Source organism: Macaca nemestrina, chromosome 14 (assembly GCF_043159975.1).
Source record: "Macaca nemestrina isolate mMacNem1 chromosome 14, mMacNem.hap1, whole genome shotgun sequence".
NCBI lineage: Eukaryota > Metazoa > Chordata > Mammalia > Primates > Cercopithecidae > Macaca > Macaca nemestrina.
The window spans coordinates 69,869,795-69,888,358 of record NC_092138.1 but is presented as its reverse complement, the minus strand read 5'-3'; the positions used below and the strand labels follow the sequence as shown (position 1 = coordinate 69,888,358).

The following is an 18,564-nucleotide window of genomic DNA, read 5'->3' as shown; positions in this document are numbered from 1 at the left end:
TACTTAATAATCATTGCACGAAATGTCCAGTGAACTGTGAAGATGTGTGAAACATGGGGGGAGGGAGGTTAATAGCAGGGAGGGGGTCACAGCCTGTACCCACCCTCTTCAAAGCACCGTCTGCACCAGCAGCAGCAGCAGCAGCATCCCCTGGGATGTCTGAAATGCAGAACCCCAGGCCCCCAGCCATACAGAACCAGAGCCTGCATTTTGACAAGGCCCCCAGGTGACTTGCAGGCACAGCACACTAACATTATATGACTCATAGAGATAAAGAACGTTATTTAATATTTTTTTCTGATTATAACAGCGGTAAAAACTCATACTAGAAAATTTGGAAAGCATCCCCTCATCCCTATTTGGATCCTTGAGGGAAGAGGAAGGCAGCTTGCATGGGGGCATAAGCAATCAGGCTCTTACACTTCGTGATTACAAAGCCTCTCCCAGGTCTTTCTGTAATTAAGAGAGCAGTTATGTTAAGTCCAATATGACTGGCCTGGGGTAAGGGTCTCCTGTACCCTGTGCTCCCCTGGACAGCGGCTTCCCTCCCGGGTTCTGGGGCAGCCAGGAGAGGCAGGCTGGGAGGGGCTGCCGCAGTTGTTCACTTGGGCAGGATGTCAGAGGACTGGGATGGGCTTCCCATCACTGTTCTCAATCTTCTTCACAACCACGGCCCCGGTGGAGCTGGTGCGGCTGAAGCAGCTGGAACCCGCTCCAGAGCCAAAGCTGGAGCCCAGGCCGTAGCTGAGACTGGAGCTTGTGAGGCCGCCATAGGCCGTGCTCAGCCCACCAGCATAGCCACTGGCGGTCTTCATATGGACACTCACGTTCTGTATCCCAGACTCCAGCCGTCTCTCCTCGCCCTCCAGCAGCTTCCTGTAGGTGGCGATCTCTATGTCCAGGGCCAGCTTGACATTCATTAGCTCCTGGTACTCATGCACCTGCAGCGCCACATCCTGCTTAGCCCGCTGCAGGGCGGCCTCCAGCTCGGACAACTTGGCGTTGGCATCCTTAAGGGCGCTGCTTGGCATCTGCGATGGCGGCCTCCAGGAAAGCCCTCTGGCCTTTTTAAGGCCCTCAATCTCAGCCTGGAGCTGGCTGATGTTCCGGTTCATCTCGGAGATCTCAGTCTTCCTGCGCCGCAGGTCATCCCCGTGCTTCCCAGCCAGGGTCTGAAGCTCCTCATACTTGATCTGGTACATGCTCTCAGTCTCAGCCCAGCTGCTGTTGGCAGTCTCCTCGTACTGCGCCTTGACCTCAGTGATGATGCTGTCCACGTCCAGAGAGCCGCTGTTGTCCATGGACAGCACCACAGACACGTTGGAGATCTGGGACTGCAGCTCCCGGATCTCCTCTTCATACAGCTGCCTGAGGAAGTTGATCTCGTCAGTCAGCCCTTCCAGGAGAGACTCACCTGTACCTTGTTCATGTAAGCTTCATCAACCTCCTTCTTGATGAGGACAAATTCATTCTCCATCTCTGTATGCTTACTGATCCCATCCTCCTCCTTGTTCTTGAAGTCCTCCACCAGCCCCTGCATGTTGCCAAGCTCCGCCTCCAGCTTCAACTCCTCCTGGCCCAGAGTCTCTAGCTGCTGCCTAAGGTTGTTGATGTAGCTCTCGAACTTGTTGTCCATGTTGCTCTGAGTCATCTTCTGCTGCTGCAGGAGGCTCCACTTGGCCTCCAGCATCTTGTTCTGCTGCTCCAGGAACCTTACCCTCTAGATGAAGGAGGCAAACTTGTTGTTGAGGGTCTTGATCTGCTCCTTCTCCTCAGTGCACACGGCCTGAATGTTGGGGTCCACCTCCAGGTTAAGAAGGCTCAGCAGGCTCTGGTTGACTATGACAGCAGTGATGCCTTTCATGCCACTGGCCCCACCATAGCCTCCACCCAGGCCACCCCGAAGGTTGCTGCTGCCCACTCAGGAGAAACTCAAGGAGCTGAGGTAGACACCAGGCCCACTCATGTAAGAGTGGCTGCTGAAGGCCGGGGGGCCAGAGGTGGACACCTTGTAGGATTTCTGGGTCACTCTGATGGACATGGTGGAGGCAGGAGTCGAGGCAGGTGGGCTGAGCCAGGTGGAGATTCCAGAAGGAGTGGAGATGGGGCTTTTTTTATGAGATGGGGTCTCACTATGTTACCCAGGCTGGTCTTGAACTCCGGGTCTCAAGCAATCCTCCCACCTTGGCCTTCCAAAATGCTGGGTTTACAGGTGTGAGCCACCGTGCCTGGCCTAGATTTTGCATCTGGTTCCTTTGCTCAACATTGTCTGTAAGATTCATCCGTGATGTTTTTCTTATAGCAATAATTCATTTTCATTGCTGTATATTATTCCATTGTGTGAATACACACAACTTTTCTTTTGTATTTTGTTCAGTGTTTCTAGCTCTTAGCAGGAGCATTAGGCTGCTACAGCCTGCTCAACCATAGCCAGAAGCAGAAGTCCACTTATATATTTTTGTTAAATTCTAAGAAGTAGAATTCCTGGGCATAAAGAAACAAATATTTTTTAGGCCATTGATGCACACTGTTCATTGTTTTCCATAAAAGCTGTGATGATTTACACTCAAGAAAAATCATGAAGTTCTTCTGAGGGATGAGCATCAAGAGTCATCCTAATAATAACAAAAAGTTTTAAATCTTACTAATAGTATTTAATATTGTCAATCTTGTATTAAAGCTGTTTCATATATAAATTATAAATATTAAAATGCTGGTATCATATTTCATAAAGGTTTTTGTGCCAATTTATTACTTAATTCTCACAAAACTCTGAGGGGTAAATTTTATTGCTGTCTCATTTTAAAGATGAAGGAACTATGGCTCAGAAAAACTGAAGTGTCCCGTCTATGTTACCTGGCTAACAGCCAACATAGTCTTCCTTACCCATGCCAGGCTACACCTTGCCTAAATTGCTGAAGAAGCATCCCAGATTCTTCAGGGTAAAATAGGTACCAGGGAGAAGGACATGTCACCCTTTTGTATGGAAATGAGCATCCTTCAAAGCCCAGTTCAAATGACAACCCCTTTCCCAAGGGACTCTTTCCTCCCTACCCACCCTATTGGAAGTAACACAACCACAGCTTTCTTCTGGAAGCCACACCCCTATACTAGAAAGGGGCCCTTGCCGATCCTGGAATGTCACCACTGAGATCATTTGGTCCAGGGATTACAAACAGGGAGCACACACCAGTGAGGCTCCCCGCTTCCTTGCCAATGGCAGACATAACAAATCAATCACCATCTAGCCGCGGTCTCCCACACTGAGTCCATCTGAGATCATCTCACCCTCAACTGCCACGCTGGCTTTGTCTCTGTTCCTTGTGCATGCCAAGTTCCATCCCACCTTGTGATGCACACATTGGCTGCAGCCAGATTTCCTCATGACTGAGTTGTTCTTGTCCTCTCAAGTCTCAGCTCAAATATCACCTCCTGCTGATCCCCACAAATCTAAGGTAGCATCACCTTCCCTGAGTTGTCTTCTGTTATGATCATTTTTAAATTTAATTTATTTAGCTGTCTGTTTTTATGGTGGTTGTATCCTGAGAACTGAGCCTCTTCTAAGTTGTTCACCTATTCCCCAGTGCCTGGAAGAGTCCCTGGTACTCAGCAGTTGCTCAATTAGTAGTTGCTGAATGAGTGAGTCAATCAAGATGCAATTTTCTGCTGAGTTCAGGTATGACCTGAAAAGCCTTCCCATCACAGTGTTACAGCCATTCGCTACCAGGAATCAGAAGTAAAATGTGGGATAAAATCTTTTTGCCATGCCTAACTTCCTTAATTCCACATTTTACAGATGGGAAAACAGAGGCCCAGAATAAGAGACATGCCTTTCCCAAAATTACAGAATGAGGGAGGGACGGAGCTAGGACTGACACCAGCTCCTCCCACACCCCCATCCTTCCTGCTCCTCCCCAGCACAGGGAAGCGCCTGAAGAGCTGTCGTAATGGCTCAGTCACAAAGCAGAGGATCCTGGCCTCCGAGCTCAGGAGCTTGCCTATGAATTACGCACCTAATTACCAGCTGCCTTTTTTTTTTTCTATTCTGTGGGTAAAAGTCTGATCACATAGAAGATTCTCTCTGTGTTTCCGTGGATACCAAGCAATCTAATTTCAAACTCCCTTGCAAATGGCAAGTGAGTGAACTTAATTTTAATAAAAACAAGGAAAATCATACGTGTGAGCTTAATAAAATCTAATTTGGGCAATTTAGAGCTAGAAAATAAAGCCTTTATGTAAAAACTAGCAATTAGCTTTATGAAACAATACAGTGAACCTTGGCATAGGGGAGACTTGGGAGCTGGAGGACTCTGAGGATAAGGAAATGTGGCAATAATATAAGAAAGCTAAAGGGGCAGGGAGCCTGGTTCCTGGGGTCAGAGGGTTCAAGTACACAAGTGACCACTTCTTAGATCTGTGACCTTGGGAGAGTCACTTTTCCTCTCTAGACCCTATTGTCTAAACCCTAGTGTCCTTGTTTATAAATGAGGTTAATAAAACCTCCTTGACCTAGTAGAATGGTTGTACAGACAATAAGAAAACAAATAGACAAGAGCTTTGTAAAAGTGTCCAGCAATTATTAGCTCATCATTTGTCCCATTTAACATCTTCCCAGCAAAGAGAGAAGAGAAGGCTAGTGGAGACTATCACCTGGATCGGGGATGTAGGATGGAGTGGTGTTACTGGAGAGGGGTCCTGATCCAGACCCCAACAGAGGGTTCTTGGACCTCGCACAAGAAAAAATTTGGGGCAAGTTTAAAAAGTAAAGTGAAAGCAAGTTTAAAAAAAGTAAAGGAATAAAAGAATGGCTACTCCATAGGCAGAGCAGGGGTGTGGGCTGTTCGACTGATTATACTTATCGTTATTTCTTGATTATATGCTAAATAAAGGGTGGATTATTCATGAGTTTTCCAGGAAAGGTGTGGGCGATTCCCGGATCTGAGGGTTCTTCCCCTTTTAGACCGTACAGGGTAACTTCCTGACATTGCCATGGCATTTGTAAACTGTCATGGCACTGGTGGGAGTGTCTTTTAGCATGCTAATACATTGTAATTAGTGTATAATGAGGAGTGAGGATGACCAGAGGTCACTTTCATCGCCATCTTGGTTTTGGTGGGTTTTGGCCAGCTTCTTTACTTCAACCTATTTTATCAACAAAGTCTTGTGACCTGTATCTTCTGCTGACCTTCTATCTCATCTTGTGACTAAGAATGCCTAACCTCCTGGGAATGCAGCCCAGTAGGTCTCAGCCTTATTTTACCCAGCCCCTGTTCAAGATGGAGTTGCTCTGGTTCAAATGTCTCTGACAGTGGGGGTAGAGGATAGGTATGCAACCTTCCACGTTCACCTTGCATTTAGATGTCACAGACCTGTGGCACACTGCCAGAGGTGACTCCCAGCAGTGGTTTACAGGACCCAGAAGCAAATCTCCAAGTCAGAGTGAGCCTGGGGGAAGACCTAAGGCTCTTGACATGTAATCACTACAGCCCAGCACGTCTGCCCCGCTGACAGGTCCCCTTTACATAGAGATCTCCACAGGCAGATTGTATTATTCCCATTCTACAGAGGAGGAAAATGAACCATTGGGAGGTGCAGCAGCTAAACTCAGGTCACACAACGAGTTGACCCAGCCAAGACTCAAGCCAGGTTTCCTGACTCCATCCTCCAGCCCGCTTACCAGCACCTCCCATGGTTACAAAAGCAAGTGACTGTGAGACTGAGAACCTGCTATATCTGTTGTGTCCCTTCTTCCCCAAGGGCATGTGCAGCTTCTATCAGAACTGCTAGGAGCCACATCCGCAAAGATCGTGGTCTTCATCACACATCACTCCAGAAGCAGTGGCTTTTCCACTCCAGGCAGAAAGCAATTTTTTCCTAGTGCCTTCCCAGAAGCAAAGTGGGTAATTAATTGCACTGAATAACACATTAAATGTACTAATAATTGGGTAGTCACAGCAAAATGATTACTTTGAAGAAATATTACCAATTCCCTGTTGTACTTAACATTTCTCCTTATTTATCATTACCATTTTAATCAATAATAGTCACAATACTAATAAATCCATCTTAATTTTAATTGTTTTCAATTTGATGTACCAGTACTTGAGTATTCTGAGCATACTTCATTATTTATAATAATTTAAGATCACTTAAAGGCAAATTACATAGTTTGTACTTTCAAGTAGGTAGGTAATTATCACAAAGTTTCTCTAGATTCAACATTTCCATGCACTGAGCAGTGTGAGGTGTCAGGTGTCTGCCCTTTTCTGTTAGGCTCAAGGGTCAGGGATGGAGAGGATAAAGGAAGATTCTCAAAGCCTCCACTTGAATTAGCATATTCTGGCCTTTTAAAAGAGGCTTGGGTCCCTGAAAGTATGATTAATAGCTCAATGGCTTTGCCTTTACTTATGTTGTCTAGCCATAAATGCAGTATTCATCCATTCATTCACCAATGCCCAGGGCCAAATACTGCACTAACACCAGAGACAGGGAGACAGAGCGAGAAACTTAGAAAGTGTGAGAAAGGCTGACTGTAGTCAACAACCAGAAAAGGTAAATAACATGTAACTGAAGGAATCGAGGAGTACTTCTGGGAGGCAGAGGCATTTTCCTTGGTCTGGAAGGGTGGGTAACATTTGTTAGGGAAGTGAGGGAGGGAATGGACTCCAGCTTTAGCAGAAAGTCAGTTAGGAGGCTCTGGCAGAATGTGGGCTTTTCAAGGCAACAGTGGAGATAATGAGAGAGAAAGTTCAGAAGGAAGAACCATAGCCTGTGTAAAATTGACCCTCGGATGTGGCTTAGAGTGGATGATTGGGAGTTAGTGATGCCAGAATGGAGAAAGAGGGAAGCCAGGAGGAGGAAGCCAGGTGGAAGAGAAAAGATGGGTTTCTTAGCAAATCACTAAGTTCTGAGGGCCATAGAGTAGCCAGGGGAGAAATCTAGCAGGTAAAGTGGAGAAGCTGGCTAAAGCCCAGAGGAATAGACAGCACTGGAGAAAGGGTCTGGAAACCCTCTGGTAGAGAGTCCCATGGGAGAGAAGGGTGACAGTCACAGCTCCAACCTCTGTGGCCTTCACTTCACAGGTATGTACTAAACTGGCCACAGCCTCATAGTCTTCAAGCCCCAGCTTGGAGGGCCCAGCCGAGAAAGTTTCTTCTCCCCTTCTCTGTCCAGGGCCAGCATAAAGGGCACATCTTTTTGAATCAAATTGTACTGAATTGAAATTGCACAACTGTGTTGTCAATGGCCCTGTTTTGTGAGGACATACTGCTGCCTGAAGGGGAGGGTGCAGGGGTTAACAAGACCCAGAGAAGTCATGCTGATAATGTGGAGATTAACAGCAATGGATGGGTCTACGTCTCCACTCTGCATGGCTGGGGTATCAAGGTCCTGGCACCAGCAATTATTTGCTAGGGTGTTGCAACTGGTGCTAATGATTTCTAGAAACCTAGAAGTTATAGGAGAGGAATTTAATGGGAAAGAGGCTCCACCTCCTGGTAATACTCAAAATCAACATTTCTTCAGCGCTTTACAGTTTATAAGCTTCTGTCAGCTTTTAAAATCTCATTTAACTGTCTATCTTGATCTGGGTAGTGGTTAGCAGCTGCACATGTATGTAAAAAAAATCATTGAGCTTATAGTTAAGATTCATGCCCTTGAGTCTATGTTAGTTATACTGCCATTTAAATTGTGTAAATAAATACATGGATAAATAAATAACTTCTCATTTAATTCTTCTAACCATCCTATGAAGTTAGCAACTTTGTTATCCACAAGTGAAGAAACCTGAAGCTGAATGATTAACCCTGGATCCTGGGCTGATGAGTGAAATGACTAAGAAGCCAGAATGGGCTGGCATGGATTCCTCTGGTGCAATTTGAATAACAGGGATTATAACATCAACAGGGCTTGGAAGGACTGAAGAGGGAGCAATCATGGAGCCAAAGGGCCCTTTGAGGTCTTTGGGGATGAGATCTGCCGTCTCCACCCGGCCCTTCCTTTCCCTGGGACACAGGTTTGACTTGGGAAGATATCTTTCTAAGTGCACATTTTCAATTGAATCACAACCCAGGGACAGGGAAAGTTCCAGGAGTCTGCATCTCAGGAGTCCTCCAAGTTGTTCCCCATCAGTCCCTCAAAGTCCCCTTGGAAATTTGCTCAAAATGAATAACACAAAGTAAAACCATCCTGGCATTGTCAACAGGTTAGACATCATACCTTCTTGTTCTTTCAAAAAGGAGCTGCTAACAAGCACCAGAATCTACCTGGCCCTTGGACCTCTGGAAGGGAATAGGAAGGAAGCCTGTCCTCCTTTCCGCCTGAGGGAAACAGACTCCTAAACCAAACTAACAAAACGAAGACAATAGCACGTGACAAGCAGAAGAATGTGCAAAGTGGGAATCCCAAGCAGAATGTAACCAGCTCAGCTCCGAGTGTCCAAGGAAGGCTTCACACACACATAAAAGGGGTGTGACTCGATGTATGCTTCTAAGCATAAACAAAGGTTTGGTGAGCAGAAAAGAGGAATATGTATTCCAGGCACCAGGAACAGCATAAGCAAACACCCAGGGGCAAAAGCATTTCAGATGAGGTTGGGGAGAAATCATGGGTAGTCAGAAGGGCCCAGGAATCTGGTTCCTTTCTTTACATATGAGAATTCCATTAAGGATACCCTTGTACCTCACCCGATTAGACAAGAGTTGGAGTAGAAGTGCCTCTGGTCTCAGTGGACTTTTACAAAGCTTGCGATTCAGATGTAGCAGGCTTCTGTTCTTGTCCTTATGTCCATGAACTCTAAAGGACTCAGAAATCTTAAGTTCAACACCACAAAATGTTAACAATTTAGCTTTCTCTTGGTTAATCCAGTCTGCATCCTCCCCATATTCCTCTGCTTAGCAAAGCCCATCCTTAGGAACCTGACCTCCTCCAGGTTTCCAGCCCATTCTCAACTTAAAAGGAGGCAGAGTTTGGATATAGTATTTTCCCTGTGCCAAATAGCATAGTAAATTCATGCTTGACATATTTGTGTGCAACACGCATTTGAAGAATCTTCCAGAATCATGTTCTGGAAATAAGAGACTGCCAATAGCCAGGCCCTGATTTGCCACGCCCTGAAGTGGAGCTTTCTAGTAGAGTCATTCATGCAGTTTCTGGTCCTACCTTTGATATTCAGGAATTTTTTTCTCTGGTACCTGAGAAAATTAAACCACTCCATTTCTCTCCAAGTTTCCAGCATCAAGATGGGATTGAATCTCTGTCAGATATCAGCTTTCAATGTGATGAATGGGCTCTTTGCTTCTGCCTTCACGTCTGGAAGGTCCAGATCCCCAACTGGGATCACTGATCCACCTGGGGAAACGGCATTTGACAGACCCACAGCTTCCTGGGGCCACTGGGGATCAGGTTGCAGACAGGGCTCGGGACAGGAAAAAAAAAATTAACATCTTTTTGCTCAATCTAGATGTCATTTGAAACAATACTCTTCAAGCTCTCTACCCTGGGGATTTATTAAGTTATCCGCAAGCAACTCTGAAATAAACCACACTCATGGCTTTATGTTCTTTCCCTGTCCCACCCCAACCCAGGCTTCTCCCCCATTTAACCTGCTACATTCCAGGTAGGAAAGAGGGAGGACAGGACCTGTGGTCTGACGATCAGAGTTCAAATCTCCTCTCAACCAAGTTTATTATTATGTGGTTTCAGGCAAAACTCTCTGAAGAGCCTGTTTTCTCACCTGCAAAATGAATGTGAAAGCACTTCCCAGGGTTGATTGATTGATTTATTCATGTATTATTCCTCTAATTCACTGTATGCTTCTGTGCCAGACCCAGTTCTAGAGGCTGGGAGTACAGAGATGACTCTCACCTGTCCCTGCTCTCTGGAGGTCAGATGAGAGAATGAATGCAGCCATTGCTTTGTAAATCACACGACACCACGCATCTTAATTATCCGTCCTACTACAGTGGTCTGACACTCAAAATGCTTGTAATAGGAAATTACAACAATGATTAAGAGTGAAAGCTTTGGCGCGAGACTTGGGTCACTTACTAGCCGTGTGACTAGCATAAAATCCTTAAGCTCTCTAGACTTGGTTTTTTCATCTACAAAATGGGAACAATAACAGTTCTTTCTTCAGAGGGCGGTTTGAAGGAGCACATGGAATAACGCACCTGAAATCATTTAGAGAACTGGCTGGCACTTATAAGTGCTCGACAACTGTTAGCTATCATTGTCATACTCATTCTCATTAGGATGATAATGATGTTCATTATTTTAAGCGCAGACAATCGAGCACAGCAGTCCAAAACCACTTTCCTCGCCCCCGGAAGGAGATGAGAGTGAACGAGCTGGTGCATTGACGCGCGGGGTGCCACGTGGTGACATGGGTTTCTCCTGTTTATCCCTCGAGGCTTCCTTTCAGCGTCTTCTTCACCAGCAGCTGCTCTGTCAACAGTCCATATGCTGCCTCGGCTACGAAGCAGCTTTCAAGAGGGGGCTGCCAACCCCGTAGGAGAACTTTGAAGACAAGTTCAGGGGCACGCGTGCTGGGGCGGCAGTCACCCAGCCCCCGTGAGCCTTGGGCCCTCCCCTCCCGCCCGGCCTCCCTGCACCCCTCTGGTGGCGGAAGTGGAAGGGAGGGGGGCGCAGGCAGCCGGGCCTGGTTCCGGAGAGGGTGTGCGCGTGGCAAGGAGGCCAGCTGGAGGAACAGGAGGGGACAGATGCCATGGGGGCCCGGATTTGTTCCTGCAGGAAGAGTGCAAGGAGCTAATTGTTTAATTACCCAGGAGCGGCTTCTCCGTGGCCCTGCCACGCCGTGTGGAAAGAACTCCAGTTTGTGCCTGTCAAACAGTCGGTGGGCGGCTCTGGGAAGGAAAGGGAAGGCGGTCCTGAGCCTGGATTTCTTCCAGCCTTGTGCTGCAGAGTCACTTCTAGCTCTGGACCCTGAAGCCTTACAAATACTGCTTTGAAAAATTCAAGCATAGGCGCTACATCCCTTCAGCTTAGCTGGCTGTTGGAGAAAATTATACCCGGTGCTTTTCTCTCCCCCCACATCACCCTCAACATAAACACGCACACACACCCCTTATACCCTGCCATTGGTCATTTCCTAGTTTCCAATCCATTCTGTAAAATATGGAAGTCCTTGGGTCCTGGCTTGGTTCTTTCCTACGTGGGTTCCCAGCATTTTCCTACTGTCAGGACTTTGCTATGCTGGGCACGCCATCTATGTGCCCTTTTTACGCAGCCCTTTGTAACCAGGGCCGTCTGCATCATCCTTCAGGAGGCAGTTTTGCACCCTGTAGTCCCAGCTATTTGGGAGGCTGAGGAGGGAGGATCACTTGAGCCCAGGAGTTTAAGGCTGTAGTGAGCTGTGATTGTGCCTCTGCGCTCCAGCCTGGGCGACAGAGTGAGGCCCCATCTCTAAATTAAAAGGAAAACATCCACCTTTCCTTAGGCTGTCATTATATATAATATGACATGTACATACATATTATGTTTCCTGTCTGTCTTTAATTTCAGACTATTTTGTATGAAAAGAAAAGTAATTGGTCTCTGTACAGCACCTTCCTTTGTACAAGAGATTTCCACTCACACTCTTCCATCTCTACCTCCTAAGTGACAACCTTGTGAAGTGGGCAGTGTCCACTTCACAATGCAATCCGGTGGTAGATAAGAGTATTTACAAATCACTCTAACATGCTGTGTACCTTGGGGTAGCCCTTGAAACATGGGAGACTAGACCTTATTTAGCCCTTGCAGACACATTTCTCAAGTCCTAGCAGTTGGCCACTGCTGGAATCACCCTTTCCAGGCTCCTACCACCCCTTCAGAGAATTCTGGCCTCATAATCTCACACCCAAGACATGTGAGTGTAACAGTAGGAACTGCATGGGTTGTATGTAAAAAAGATACAGTTACCGTGTGTTTAACCACATCTGTAGGTGCTTATTTTTTCTCACATAACAATTCTAGATTGCCACCTCATAGTTGCAAGATAACCGCTCACTTCTAGCTGCATACTCATATTCTCTAAGGAAAGGGGGGAAAAAGGAAGCAACAAGATGGAAGAGGCAGTCACCCTATCAGGAAAGCAAAGTCCCCAAAATAACCAGCAGGTTTCCAGTTACATCTCTCTGACCAGAATGTGTCATATGGCTACCCTCAACTGCAAGGGAATCTGGGAAATGTAGTTGTTTAGTTGGGCATCTTGTCAACCCAAACAATATCAGCATTCTATAAATAAAAAGAAAAGGGAGAAGGACACAAACGTGTGGTGATCTTAAGGTGTGCCTTCCTCACAAGAGAATAGGCTCTAGGAGGTCAAGGAACATATCTGTTTATGCTCATGATTTTTGTCCCAGAGCCAAGCCCAGTGCCTGGCACACAGTGGGTGCTCTATAATATGTTTGAAATGGGGGAGTGAGCCTGGGCAACATGGGGAAACCCCATCTCTACTAAAAATACAAAAATCAGCCAGGCGTGATGGTGCATGCCTGTAGTCTTAGCTACTCAGGAGACTGTGGCAGGAGGATCACTTAAGCCCTGGAGGTCGAAGCTGCAGTAAGCTGTGATTGAGCATTCCAGCCTTGGTGACAAAGCAAGGCCCTGTCTCAAAAAGAAAATAAAAATAATAAATGGGGGAATTAATGAATCAATGAAATGACTGCTAAAGTCGTCATTATTAAGGTATTTTAATCTCTAAATGGGCTTAAATCTCAGGCCCCTAAAACCCTTTCACACATCTGGTGTTTGCCAAAGTTAAAACACTTCCGACACTCCAGCTTCTTCCCGTGTCCTCTGTGTTCTCTGTGTGTCACTTGGATAACCCCTAACACCCATTATCAGGTCACAATAAATCAAATCTGCAGCATTTCATTCTGGGTTACCTGGAATATAGCTCTCATATTCATAAATTAATAGCCAATTATGGAGCATGAGATAAATAATCCCCAGCATCAATACATATCATCCATAATTACAAAGACAGGATCAGGTGTATCTATGCATAACACTTGGCTGGAATTCCCATTTTTAATGCAGGTATTTATTGCCACATACATATCATTTTGAGGAAAGGGTAGTTTTATACCTTTTGATAGAAAAGACACCTACATAGATAAAGCCCTTTCATAAAATGCTGTAAATTTGATAAGTGAATAAAAGCATAAAATTTAGCCAGAAGTTTTCTCTTGGATGAATGGGTTTTAAAATACTTACAGTGTGTTTTTAAATAACAGAAAAAAATAGGACACCCCAATCAGATCTGGAAACCCTCAAAAAGAGATCGCATTTTAGGTGAACTGTTTATAGAAAAAGCTGGCTTTCATTAACTTAAACCTCCAGGAATTGGCTCTGTGGGCTCTGGGAGGCAAAGATAGACCTAGGCCATTCCAGAAGAGGTCAGGGGGTTTGATGACCTCTTCTTTCTCTAATAGACAGCAGTGTCTCAGCGTGAGAGCTGGGGGTACAGGGTCAGAGCTGGGGGTTTTCTGTGTTCTTAATGGTGCCCAGCAATGGTGTTGACTAATCCATTAACTTAACCCACTAACCGTACTTCATTACAATACATTCAGAATTTCACTGAAAGACACATGGGTTCTTCAGGAAATTCTTACTCCTTGAACCTCAGTTTCTTCATCTTTTCTACAAAAAGAATAAAAGTAGCCATTCTGTGTGCCTTTCCAGTATGGTTGTGAGGATCACATAAAGAGAACATGAAGCAAACTATCATACCCATCATCTCACATCATTACCCATTTGTGTGTGTGTGTGTGTGTGTGTCAAGAGCAGCTAAAATCTACCCATTTAGCAAGAATCCCATACATGAAAACATGGTGTAGATGGTAACACGCTATGCCAGTGAGAGAGGTTTTTAGGATGGGTAATGATTTTTACAGGAAGTATCTTAGTGGGATTGTTTGGGTTGGGGATCGTACATCCCCAGCACTAAACACGGCATATCTGTTGGACAGCAATGGGATGCAGGGTTGTACTCACTCACACTCGAATAAGGAAGGACCATTGTCCCATAAATAGGGGCTGTGTGATGCCCAGGAGTCTGGATGTGTGAGCTCTCCTTCTGCACCTGCCACTCTCTTATCCTGTATGTTTGAGCTAGTTATTTTCATGCTGTGAATCTGTCTTCTCATCTGAAAAAATGGAGGTGTCAAACTAACAAATCTCTGGGAAGCTGTTCTGGCTGTAACATAGTAATTCTGATGCTACGGAATCCAGGATCCCAGTGTGTGGTGGGATCAGGGACCTGTTCAGATGGACATCCACCCTAAGGCCATCTGAGACCCTTTCTGGCTGCCCTTGCCCTGCTCATCAATGTCTCTCAGAAGATCTTCTCTAGCCTCTTGAGGGTCCTCCCCGACCAACTCAGGAACCTTGACAGCCTCTGAGACCAGCCAAGTTAAGGGTCTTAGGACAGGGCTGAAACACCACCTCTGTCTCAAGTTTGGTGTTGTCTACCAAGAGCCTGACTGGGGGACATCAAGGCAACCTTCCCTGAATTCATCAAACAGTTCCAAAAGCCTGCAAACAGGTGCTGGCTTTTTAAGAGAAATAATTTCTGTGGCTCTCCACTCTAGCCACATTAGTCATTCAAGTGTTAAGGGACAATATAAATTCCTGTCATCCTAGTTTATGTGACCACTAAGATTTATTCCAAACGACAGGTCATTAATGTTTCTTCTCTTATTTTTTTTCTCAGATTCACTGAAAATTCATATTTCTGCTTCGTTATAGACTGCTAACAGCTATGTTTTTGGTCAGAAAGTCAGCAATAAATCTGAATTTAATAAACTGACAAAAGATCACTATCCCAGAGACGGTCTGAGCCCACATTCCTCCTTTCCTTCCATACAAATGCTTTTATACTGATGTATCTTCCACATAAAAGCTACATTCACCATCTTAATAGTCACCTTCCCGCCACCCCCTTCAATGTTTTGCCGTTTTAAGGCTGACTATATAATTATGGATTGTCAGAGCCTGAAGGCCCCACAACAATCGCAGTGGGTGGGGAAAAACCTGAACTCCAGGCTCAGCCATTCCCCTGCCATGCGACCTTGGACACATACTGAGCCTCAGTTTCTTTATCCATAGAATGGAAATCATAGTCCTCATCCCATCTGCCTCTCAGGGGACCATGAGGATTAGATTCAAATGACAGCAGGGTGGAAACCATGAAGCTCTATGCAATTGGGGGTCAGGGATTGTGACTGCTTTTTAGTTGCAAATGTTCAGCATGTTAGAGCCAGCACGCATGTTAGAGATTCTTCACTTTACAAAAGAACACTGAGGTAGCAGCAAGTGGACCTCTCCCCTCAGGGAACCAGATTCTCCTTTCAGGTGTTTTTTCTATTACACAATAGTCTCCCCCAAATCTCACCTACTTGCTGTTGAAAAAGGGTTTAGAGGAGGAGTTCTCTGAAGTTTCCTGGAACGCCTCACCCCACTACAGATTGCTTGGATAAGGAGGCTCTAAGAACTTTCTGGCTGGGACCAGAGTCATGACCATATCTTTGTTCACCTCCAATCAGTTGTGAGTACCTTGAGGGAAATTCTTGTATAGAGTAGGCATTAGGGAATGACTATTTGAATGAATTCTGAATTAATCCAAGGGGGCTAATGTTCTGGCTAAACTCCCAATAGCATTATGGGTTATTGGGAGGCACCTATCCTAAGATCTGATCATCCCTTCCAGAAGGCAGCAAAACTATCTCTTAGAAAATGGAAAGCCTAACCCCTTCCTTTCGGGGACTTTCAGATGCACGCTAAGAATTCCAACTACTGCACTCCCCAAAACTGTGGACCAGAATGAGGACTTTTAGGGGACTGGCATGCAGACAAATACATCAAGCCTTCTATAAACTTCCACCTTCAAACTCTCTATAAACTTCTGTCTGGCTTTGTAAATAACAACCATATAAGAATGTTCCCAATAAACACTGGAAACAGAAATGAATAGACATTTCCGAGGACCTGTTTCTGACTAGTTGAGCAAAGCTTATAAAAGTTATGCTGTGTGCTCCGTCACCCTTTTTACTATTTCATAACGTCATCCATAAACCCAGAATAATTCTTATTTACCAACTCTCTCTCTGCATGATTTTGCAGTCTCCAGCCAAAACTTGATGCAAATGGTGAAAAAATTAATCCTGTTGACTAAAATTAGAAAGCTCTAAAATTAGGGTGGTTTAAAAAAAAAGAGAATGGGCTGCCCTGAGTAATAGTGAGTCTCCCATAACTGGAAGTATGTAAGCAGAGACTAGAAGACTATCTGCAAAATGGTCTAAAAAAGGAATTCCTAAAATTGAGTGGGCAATTGGCTTAGACTACCTACAAGTCTTTGCAAATCTGAAGTTCTGGAAATTGAAGATGTTGGTTCCCCCCAAAGCTTTTCTGCAGGCCTAGTGTCTGCCAGGCTGTGTGCTGGGAATGGATGAAGTAGACCCAGCTCCTAGTGATGCTAAGTGAAACCCCAGTGTGATGGTTAACACTGAGTGTCAACATGATTGGCTTGAAGGATGCAAAATATTAAGCCTGGGTATGTCTGTGAGGGTGTTGCCAAAGGAGATTAACATCTGAGTCAGTGGGCTGGGAAAGGCAGACCCACCCTTAATCTGGGTGGGCATCATCTAATCAGCTGCCAGCACAGCTAGAATATAAAGCAGGTAGAAAAACGTGAAAAAGCTAGACTGGCCTAGCCTCCCAGCCTACATCTTTCTCCCATGCTGGATACTTCCTGCCCTTAAACATGGGACTCCAAGTTCTACAGTTTTGGGACTTGGATTGGATCTCTCCTTGCTCCTCAACTTGCACACGGCCTGTTTTGGGACCTTGTGATCACGGGATCGCCCATATATATAGGGGAGTTTATTAAGTATTAATAAGATTATATATATCCTATTAGTTCTGTCCCTCTAGAGAACCCTAATACAGCCAGCTTAGTGAGAAGGCAGATAAGCCTCCAGCTAACTCCAGTGCAAGGCAGAATGGTGAACAGGTTGGAAAGAGGTGACCAACAGCCAGCTATGAGTTTGAGGGATAGTTGTGATGAAGAACCACCCAGAACTGGAGGAAGTCCCCACGGCCTGCTTCCTTGAGTTAGAGGGCTCTGGTTATGGGGAAACTGTCTATATATAATAATACATTTTATTGAGCATTTATTAGGTGCCAGACACTTAGTCTACTTGTCAGTTAATAGACGTAACAGTCCAAGGTAGGTACTACTGCTTTCCCCTATTTTACGTATGAAGAAATCAAGGATAGAGAGGGCAAGTAATGTGCCCAAGGTCACATACCCTAGTACAAGGTCAGGCCCTGATGTAAAGGTAGGCAGTCTACTTCCAGCCATTGCTCCTAATGAGGCTGCTTTCTCAATGCCTCTGGAAGAAAAATGAAAGGTTTGGACCAGGCTGTCTGTAATGTCTGGCCTGCCAAAACACCAGGAATGTCCAGTACTACACCTCCAGGATGGGGCTGAGAGGAAATCAGGATTTCCTGGACCAGGTGAATGCAGCATCCATATTAACTTCATTCTCCCAAGTATGGATTCCCGAGCCTTGAACTCCATAGTATCTCTGAGAAGCCTTCTCACACACAGCTTCACCTTCCTAAAGCTCCCCATGAATTCAGAACAGAAGAGGAAAGCCTCGTTCTAGGATGCCCGCATCCACATAGATTATTCCATAAACTCCTTTGACTTTCAGCTGGAGTTAGATCTGGTTTCTGAAATCCAGACCATGAAGGGGTGGGGCGAAGTTCTGGGAGGGCCAAGCTGGGAATGTCTGGTACACACAGAGAAGGTGCTGCCCTTGACCTGGACAGGCACTGGGACAAAGTAAGAAGACAGGTGAGCTACAAGGCCATCAAGTAGCCCACAGTTCAGAGTAAATGACAAGACTGCAGCCTCACAGGATGTGGGGGCGTTACAATGTCAATTTAGTGAAACTGGAGTTGGGTTTCTTAGAATTCCCTTCTCTGGGTCATGCCAGGTCAACTTTGGCCACAAGTACATTTTGCAAGAGATTCAGAACAAAGAAAGGCAGCAGCAGCTACATTCTTGTTATGCTCAGAGGCCAGGACAGGGCACAAGCCCTCACAGACATTGTCACATATCTTCTGGGTGGTATGGGCCAGCATTGGGACCTGCGGCTTCCCCCAAGCCCACCAGCTCCTGCAAATGCTCTCATTTTAGCTCCCCTGATCCCTGGGCCAGTTCAGCATTTTGCTTTTGCTCCATGAGAAAATGCACAATTTCTGTAAATCATCCCCCTCATCAAAGTTGGAGTCTTGGGCGAAGTGAGACATCAGTGTGGATTCCACCCCATTCCCTGAGTTCCAGCCCATCCAGTTTATCCTCAGTTCCCCACTTCCTGTCCATCATTTCTTCCCCACTTCTGTATCTGACGCTGATTTCAGGCCTCAGCACCAGACACAGAAATAACAGCCTTGCATAGACCAGTCCCCGCAATTATATAAGGTGAAATGTCTATAGCCAACCCCTTACTATGTCTATCTCACCAAGTGGTTCTGCTTCTCGGACTGAACCCC

General features: G+C 45.6%; 1 pseudogene; it reads right to left on the bottom strand.

The window, feature by feature from the left end:
• Positions 1-247: 247 nt before the first annotated feature.
• Positions 248-18,564, bottom strand: part of LOC105477379 (keratin, type II cytoskeletal 8 pseudogene) — a 77,786-nt pseudogene continuing 59,469 nt past the window's right edge.